Below are 9,480 nucleotides of genomic sequence, written 5' to 3' on the forward strand. Positions count from 1 at the left end.
GTTAGAGCTAGACGAATCACTTTCGCCACCAGTTTAAATAGATTATCTCTTATAGAGTACTTTTAGGGTAATACCCAGGTCTCAGAGATTTTCCGGACCTGTTAGACGGAGAACTGGTCAGTAGGCAGCCCTGTGAAGTTGTGAGGAGTGGGCGGGGCTGACTATTGCAGGATAACCTTCAGCTTCAACAGCCCATTAAATCTTTCAAAACATAATTAGTAAAATATATTTGCATGTTATATTACCAAGACACATGGATATTTCCAATACTTGATTTTTCTTTAAAAATGTGGGTTGAATTATATGAAAATATTTTAGATAAACTTATGAGACACAAAATGCACAAAATTCAGAGAATGACCCAGTTACTTATTTATGGTGTCAGTTAGAGACCATCTGGTTCTGAAAGATATCCACATGAGATATTTTTTATCTTAACTGTGGAAATGGTTAATAATCCACTATGTTGGATGATGTTTGAACCACAGAGATGAAACTGGAATCATAAAATTAATTCATAAAAGCCTTTTTCTTTCAGCATTACTCTGCCTGGAAAATAAATAAAATGTAGATTTAGAGAACAATCCAAATATCAATCTAGAAATTAAACTCACTTCTGCCTTTTGTGTTTGTGTGTTAAATTAATATTGGATGGTCATAATAACAGATATAAACTGAACAGTTACAGCAGTTAGAAACAGCTCACCTCTCTGATGGTGGAGATCCAGGAGATTTAAAGTCAGTGAGAATACCCTTTGACCAGTCACTCTTAAAGGACACACAGCTGGGTTCTGGTTCTGGTTCTGGTTCTGGTTTGCGTCTCTGATGGATCCTGACAGAAACATGATGATTAAAACTTAATCAGCAAAGAGGAGCAGCAGCAGCTTCATCACCACGTCTGTTCTGGCCTGATATAGTGAACGCTGTGTGAAAAGGGCTGTGGACAGTTAGAGATGGTGACCTCACCTCTGACCTTTGCTCTGGCTCTCATCTTCCCCACACAGAGTGGTTTTAGAGGGAGGGACTCCTTCCTCTCTGTCCTCACACTGATCCATGCTGCTGAATTCACATCAGCTCACACACACTTTCTACCTTCACCTGCAGAGGAAACACACATCATTCATCTGCACATCAACTCTGATCAGCCTTTACATCATTAGAGCTGGAAAAAGATCAGCTGCTCCTCCTCTGATTGGCTCTTCTTCTCTGCTTCATATCAGTGTCAGGTGAATGCAGTCAGACAGCAGAGAGGCAGAGGAAGCTGCCATCAGCTGCTGCACTTCTACTATCAGTCCACTAGATGGAGACATGGAGCAACATTTACATTCACTGATTCAACCTGAACAACAGGAAGTATTTTAGTTAGTTAATTATTAATCTCTACAAGTGGATTATCTGCTCTATCAAACATTAACTATTCAATAATCCAACTTAATTAAACATATTTTAAAATAACATTATTTTATTTTGAAAGGAAGCAACAGGACTGTCTGACTTTAATGGTGGAGATCAGAGTTTGACTCCAGGAAATAAAACCAAGAATCAGTTTGTTCAGAGAAGAAAATAAATAAAACCAGCTGTTCAGCAGAGAACTTCAAACTGCAGATTTTAGTTTTTTAGCTGAAATCAGAAGTGAACATTTTCTCCAAACATCAGAGAGCAGAAACAAGCAGGAATATCCTGATGACAAAGTTCAAGCAGGAAACAAAGCAAACTTACAGTTTGTTCAAATTATCCAAAGAGTTGATGAAGAATATCTGAACAACAAGCTGAGACCCAACAGAACCACGGTAGATTCAGAGTGGTGCCACAAATACACAGGTTAGTTTAAACTGAAAGTGTTATGAAGAGAAATGAGCCCAGACTGGTCTGACTGGTCAGACTGACTGGGAGTCAGAGGAAAGTTATTCTGTTGACGTCTGAAGACAGGATCACTTCTCATAAATCTGGATCCGCATTTATTAGCTTGAGTCGGTCCACCGACAGATAGAAAGAATATCTGTCTTTATATCAGACATCCTGATATAAGAGACGATACCAACTGTCACCGTTATTCGCAACGCAGATCAAAGCCCCGGTACCACCCGGTACCACCTGGTACCACCTGGTACCACCTGCTCTCTGTTCGCTCTGCTTCTCCTTAACGTTTCTACCAGGCGAGTTAAAGCCGCTGCTGACAGGATCTGGGCTGGAGGTTCTGGACTGTAAATAGAAGTTACTGCAGAACCTCAAGTGTTAAAGGAAGATTCGGCCCATTTAGAGTCACAAAATAAACATCAGATAAAATATTGTGGCAATAATTAGAATCGCAGCAAAAAGCCAAACATGCCACAATGAAATGAATCAAAATGTCTTCAAAGCATTGGGGGACTGACAGGGGCCACCGGGGGATTCCAGGTAGATTCCAGGTAGATTCCAGGTGGATCAGTCTGCAGCCAGGTTGTTCTAGAGGTTAAATAGATATTATTAGGGCTTCATTAGTAAAATGGCAGCAATTAGCTTATTTCATAACTTCATAACCTTTGACCTTCTCTCCTCTGGTCTGTTTAACAGCTACAGTCTCAGATCAGCTCAGCCCTCCAGGACTGTCAGCAGCAGAAACAGAAACTTTATACCTGTTGGGGAAAATATAGATTATATTTGCTTTGCATTTCCCCGCATGATGGCAATGATACAGTAGGATCCAATTAGATTCTTGATTAATATGGGTTGTTGCTATGTTGTTGTACGGAGTTTTTGTTCAATGTGCCATTTTTTAAATTTGAGCCCCTGCCCCTCCATAGGTCTCTGCACGGCCCTGCTCATCGGCAACAAGCACCAAACTGTCATGTCTCTCATGAATAACCGAGAGTTTTTTTGTTTTTCTGCCAGGTAGAGAGAAATATGGGAATGTGAGATGAGAAAACGTTAGACCAACTGTCAATGATTTAACAGGAACTAAAAGGAAATCTTAAATATGAGATCAAAAGATGGACAAATGGGTAAATGTTCTTCCTGCACCTGGATTGTCTCCGTTTGTGATATTTATCACAACATTCTTGCAGTAAAACATTTGTCCACCTCAACTCTGACCTGCCTTTCAGAACCCAAACTCAGTGCTACAGTACTCCGTTTTCTCAAAGTTACCCTGACATCCCAGTTCATTTCTTCAAGTCTCCCTTTATGCTCAGTCCTGTAAATAAGACAATAAAAGCAACAGCTTACTATCTGCAACATATAAAAAGTTATAAAGCAATACAGAAGATGTGTATTTTCTGAAATGTAGCAGAGAAGTTTTACAGATTCCTTCCATATACATGATGTTTATTGCTATATAAATACAAAAAAAGCATATTTGAGTGAGTTCTGGTAAAATTGTACTGTACAGAGTAAGTGCCACATTCAATGCTCAGATTTATCTGGATTCTTTGTTACTTTGGAACCAAGTATGAGTTTGTGTTACTTGTTTGCATTAGCAGCTCGGTGTTGGAGTTCGTTATCGTTGGCCAATGGGTTATGTTTTTACCAGTGGAGTGTGTTAAGGAAATATGGCTATTTTTGATTGTGTAATATAGTTAAGCTAATGCCATGTGTGTTTAAGTAGATCAACATTCCTAGATAAACATTCTCCTGGCAAGGCTGTAACTTAGAGCAGCCATAAAACACAAAGCTCTTGAAAGGCTTTAAATTAGGAGGCCATAAAGAATATCTTCCCCGGCTCACAGGTCAGAGGTCGGGGTTTTCCCAGGAGCTCAGAGTTGCATCTGGAGTTGATCACAACTTAGGAATGTTGGAAGCACTTAGGTTTAATTTCTGATACACCTTCTTAATATTAATAGCAATAGTGTGTTAGATTAAAGTATATTACCTAAGTTACAAGTACTAATCTAGTAAATGGAATGTATTTGAAAATGTACTAACTATGACAATATTGGAATCAAAAGAGAATGGTTTGAATGTTATGTTTTATAGGTTGAAAAAGACTTCTATCTCATTATTGTTTGTGATAAGGTAAAGATTCAAATCTTTGGAGAAGCTGACTGCAGAGGAGCAAGACAGGTTTTGTGAAAATAACTTATAACTTTAATAACTAAAATGACTCTTGATATTTGTCATTAAAACTTAGGGGAAGGTCTGAGTTTTTTCCAAAGTAGCTCTTGGTTGGTCAAAACAGAGGTACGCCCTATTTGCATATATTAACAAAGAGAAACGCCTTCACTAGAAAAGGGAATGCTCAATAATAAGAATTCAGATGGCTGCCCTGTTTTGCTTTTAAGCATCAGCTGTCTCCAAAGGCACCTTTGTTCTTTTTCTTTTAATTCTTTTGTCTCAGGTAAAGAATGTACTTCTGTATACTCTGAAGTTTCTTGTTAAAGTCAGACAGTGTTTTCTATTGAATTAAACTCTGTATCTCTGTGACGTCATTGTGCCTCGCCGTCTCCGTGCCAGCCGTGACGACATCCTCTCGGGACCCGGGCTAACAGGAGGAAAGGAGAGCCATGCTTTTTCCAAAATTTAAGCTAACATAAAAATTTCCTCCTTAATAAGTGATTGTACATAGTTTTGCTCTTTTTTTTCTGAACACTTAAAATGCAAACTTCTGTGTGTTTTTCTGCACTTGTTAAATTTGTTTGTTTGAACAAGTTGAGGAAAAAGGTGCTGAACTTGCAGGAGATTTTGATGTGGAAACATTTCCAGCAGACCTTAAAATGCACAAGGAAGAGCAGTTTACAGGAACATGTGGGAAACTGATTTTCTCTGTTACCGTAATTATTATAATAAAACTTGAATTGTTGAATATATGAAACCAAGTGAAACAATTAATTTAAAGTATTGCAAAAAAATAAAATGTAAGGTTTATTCGTTATGTTTAAATGAAACAAAAAACAGTGACTAAGATGATATTTGGAGGAGCTAAGATAAGATGTTAAATCTACAAACACTGTACCAAATATCAAACATGGCAGTGGCAGCATCATTCTGTGGGTCTGTTTTTCTGCCACTTTCATCCACTTTCATAAAGTGGATGAAATAATAAAGGATGATGCTTTTATATTCTTTAATATAACCTCAGCGAAGTTCCCAAATTGTGATTTAAAACACTCATAACCTTTGCATAAAGCTTACTGATGTCAAGCTTGAAGAAGCATCCTTACCTGAAACCTAATAGAAATATGTGCACAATGTTTCAAAAGCAGTTCTGTTTAAATAAATAAATAAAGGTCCGGGTTTACCTCCAATGTATTTTTCCTTGCACGTTTCATTTTGTTTCTCTGTATGTTCACTTAATCTTAATGTTTTTTATTTGTTTATATCACAGTTTAAAAGGTTTACTGTACCTGGAATCAGCATGTTTTAAAACATGTATTGGTGCTTTAAGAGGACAATGATCTCACACACACTTCTAAAGTGGTTTTGATATTAATACTTTACATAAGCAATAAGCTCTTGGAGAGCCATGAACTCTGATACTGAAAATATGCCGTTGTTTAATATGCCAGTGACGTTTACATTGGAATAAACCTATGTTGTCATCTGTACACGTTACCAGGCAACACCAGTTACCTTCAGGTGTCGTATGTTTCGTACAGCTGACAGTGTTGGACTGACCTGTTCCTGTTATTTTTACTAAATGACTAAAATGTCTGAAATATAGTCAAGTGTTTTTTTATTTCACATTTTGTTACAATAAAACCACAAACTTCATAGCATTTTATTTGGAAATTTATATAATAGACCAACTAAAGTTGGTGATTTTATACTTTTTTTTACTAGGAAACATAAAAAAAATGTGTTATGCATTTTTGTATTCAGGCTCTTTAATACGTATATGATCCATGCATCTTAACTGTGAATAATAAACGTTAATCACTTATTTCTTTATTTTGGGAACTTGGTGTCAAAGCAATTTTCTGACTTTTCTTGCATGTCATTAAAAGTATTTGATTGGAAATGGTTTTAAATTTTTCATACAGGCATAAATAAGTAAATGTTTCATGTTTTATCTCTAAACTTTACCTTCAGTATAAATTATGTTTCGCCTTTAATTTCCACTTCTGCCTTAATGTTAAAGAGAGTTGCTGGTGTTACAGGAGCATGTTTTCTATAAGTTTATTCTGCCTCTCCAGCTCCACCAGCACGCATGAAACTTTTGGTGCAATTTGACGCGCATTAAAAATAAATGGTATGGTGAAGTTTTAATGATTTAAAAACATTTAAAATTGCATCCAGCCAGAGCCAGGGAGATGATCTGTACTTGGAAAGCTTTTGTTCATTTGAGCTTGGATCAAAGGTAAATGTTTCATACAGGGGAAAAAAACGTGATTTATATTTTATAAGGAAGTTGTGATTCATGCTGTGCTTTTATAATGTTTTCTACCACTTTGTCAGCTCTGAATCTCATGTTTTATGCCTATTTTTAACCTTTTTCTTATTCAGAGCACTTTGAAATGAAAGTTACAATCTTTCTGTAACTTTTACACCGTTAAACTTGCTATAGTAACTGTTTATTCTTGCAAGGAGTCTGTTTTTAAGCTACATTTGAGATGTACAAAATTAATAAGTAATAATTAGGTGCATTTTAAAATTGGTGTCTGAATTTTCTGGTTAGTTTTCTTAGTATGTATCATATTTCTATATATCTTTATCCTGATATATATTGATACTGTTTACTGGTGTTATATGAGTGTAATTTATTCAGGATTAAACTATATTAGTTGTTCTACCTTGTGCTTGTCTTTATTGATCTGTATTGATCTTATAGTCATAATCCTGCTCTAGGAAGATGTTAAGATGTTCTGGTAAAGTTGTTTCATTCCCCAAATGACATATTTATGTTGCATTTAGCAAACAGAAATTGTTTTGGTTATTATAACTTAATGACTTAATGTTTGAAAATGGCAACAACTTTTTATACAGTTTGTAAATATCTGGTTTCTACTGTACACTACCTATGGGTGAGTAAAAACCCAAATAACTCAAGATGTGGATCAGAAAAATCTGCCATGAATAGATCAAATTTGGTCTCAATGAATGTCAAAAAACCAAAAAAACATTTATTTAGACCAGAATTAATCACTTTATTTTGTACATTTAACATGATGCTACCATTATAAAGAATATTCCTTCAGAGTTAAAGAATTTCTGCTATTTTTTCTTTCAGTAAGTCTCTCCATGAGGATTAAAATATTGCAGCAGAGTTTCTGACAGGAGTTAGAAAGACGTCAGTACGCGCAGTCCCAAAGATCTTATACAATCTTATTTCAGCACTGCACATTGAATTAAATCCCCAAAAGCAGGACTGGAACCAGAACCCTCAAGTTTTTGCCTCTTATAGAACCAGCTTCAAGTTTAGATGGGAAGATATGAGCTTTGCTTCTAATTTTGCTCTAAAATTGTTCCCCAAAGCTGCTCTGTGTTCTCTCAGTGTGCCTTACTGCAGCCATTTCTGTGTTTATTCTCACCCTCATACTGTTGGCTCTGTTTTTCTCTTCTTCCTTCCTGTGCCCTCTCTGCAACTGGTCCAAACAGACGGCGGCATCTTGGTTTTTTTGGCTCACTTTCTGTGAGAAGCAGGCACGTGCAGAGGGGGGGGCTGGGGGTGCTTGAGCACCTGCCCTTTTTGCTCCTTGCCCTAAAGTGCCCTTTTGGTCCAATTTTTTTTTTTTTTTTTTAAAGTTAATTTCCCAAGCCCTCCTCTGATATGTACTAAAATTATTATTTTTTGTTGTTGTTGTTTTTATTTAAAGAAAAACAACATAATAAGCCCTTTGGCTCACCTTGTTACCTTTGACCTTTTGTCCGTGACGCATGACGCAGCTGCCTCCCGCTCAGTCAGTGAGACTGCGCAGTAGCTTACTGCGGAGCTCAACGTGGAGGAGGAAGGAAGGAAAAGTAAGGAAAAACTGTTCTTATCTATCGATTCAGTATTTTATCATACAGACATTAGGCTGTTGTTATTGTCCTATTAGCTAGCTGTTAGCTAACGAGTTTGGTAGCAAAGCAAGATAACTAAAAAGCTTCTTCCCTGTATCGCTAATGATAGCGGTCATTCTTCATTATTGCTGATGGGGCCACATCAACGATCCAAAACCGATCATCTCTCTATAATGAATATATGTCCGATTATCTAATTTCCTTTGCTGCATAATGTATATTAATTGCATTTATTCTGGCATTAGGTTAATGTATCTTGAAGGGGAATAGAATTTACAAAACTGCTTGAATTATAATGATTTATTTTTTTTAAACAAAAAGTTTTATTTTAATTTTTTTAATTAAATAACTAAATTTTGTCTTGTTAACTTAAAAAGTTCTTTGCAAAACAAACTTTTATTTGCACACATCAGAATTCTTTTGTTGCAATTTTCGGCCCTGCCCACGACGTCATGTGAGAAGCAAGCAAAACTTTGAATCACAAACAAAAACTTACAATAGCAAGAAAAGATTTATGACATGAGCAAATAAGTTTGTTCACAAATAATTTTTCTCACTTTGAGACATAAATCTCTGATTTTAATTTAAAAAAAATTTTTTTAAGCAAAACTTTTGTTTAAAAATTGTTTCAATTCAAAATGTATTGATCACAATTGTATTTTATTTAATTGAGGTTATTATTATATTTTTAATAGAATAATTGTGAAACATATTGAGCTCCACAGCAGAGGCCTCCTTTTCTCTGAAATTAATATTATGTTGTGCTAAGGACTGAAAAACATATTGGTTTAAACACAAAGGTAAATAATTGGTAGTGTGGTTAATACAGTGTTCTTATCATAATTCATTATGTTTTGCTTTTTTCAGTTCAAAGATGCCACGTAAAGAAAGACGGCAGAAACAAAAAAGAAAAGAATTGATAGATGCAGCAAAAGGTAGTGGATTGTTGACCGGCTGGGTCAGAACGAGTACTGCAGGTACGAACACAAAAAAAAATGTTCTTAACATTATCAACATGTAACCTTTGGTAGTGAACAATATATTTAATATTACAGGGCATCTGTTGTGTTTTTCTTATGCTAAGATGTACTAAATTTAGGTGTAGAATAATGATTAGTTTGTTTCTTGCTCCCAGATGGACAGAAGGAAAGTGATAGATCAGAGGAGGAGACAAAAATGCAGTCAACAACACAGGAAGACCGGCAAGGAGAGGGACAACAGTCAGAAATAGACACTATGGATGAAAATGCAGAGCAACAAGTCAGAGAGAAGCCATTCATATTTTTAATGGACCTTCCACACCCAAATGACCCAGCACATGTCTTGCAATTCAACATAAAATATGATGAAGCATTTATCCAAAATTGTGTAAACCAAGGACCATGCCAACCAGAGCTGTCATTTCCTAAAAATGAAGAAGGAAGGTCTTTTCAGAATAAATGGTATAAGAGTAACCCATGGCTGGAGTATTCTCCCAGTTTAAATTCCATGTTTTGTTTTAGCTGTCGTGTTTTTTTGAATGAAGAAAAGCACATGTTCCGCAAATCATGGAAGACAATAGGATTA

The 9,480-nt window shown here is 36.0% G+C and overlaps 1 long non-coding RNA gene across 1 annotated transcript; it reads left to right on the forward strand.

Moving 5' to 3' along the window:
• The first annotated feature begins 7,555 nt into the window (after positions 1-7,555).
• On the forward strand, positions 7,556-9,131 carry LOC116724659 (uncharacterized). The gene is made up of 3 exons (XR_004340215.1): positions 7,556-7,872; positions 8,782-8,891; positions 9,050-9,131. It is a non-coding gene; the product is annotated as an uncharacterized LOC116724659 (long non-coding RNA).
• The last annotated feature ends 349 nt before the right edge of the window (positions 9,132-9,480 follow it).

The sequence above is a fragment of the Xiphophorus hellerii genome, chromosome 8 (assembly GCF_003331165.1).
Source record: "Xiphophorus hellerii strain 12219 chromosome 8, Xiphophorus_hellerii-4.1, whole genome shotgun sequence".
Lineage (NCBI taxonomy): Eukaryota > Metazoa > Chordata > Actinopteri > Cyprinodontiformes > Poeciliidae > Xiphophorus > Xiphophorus hellerii.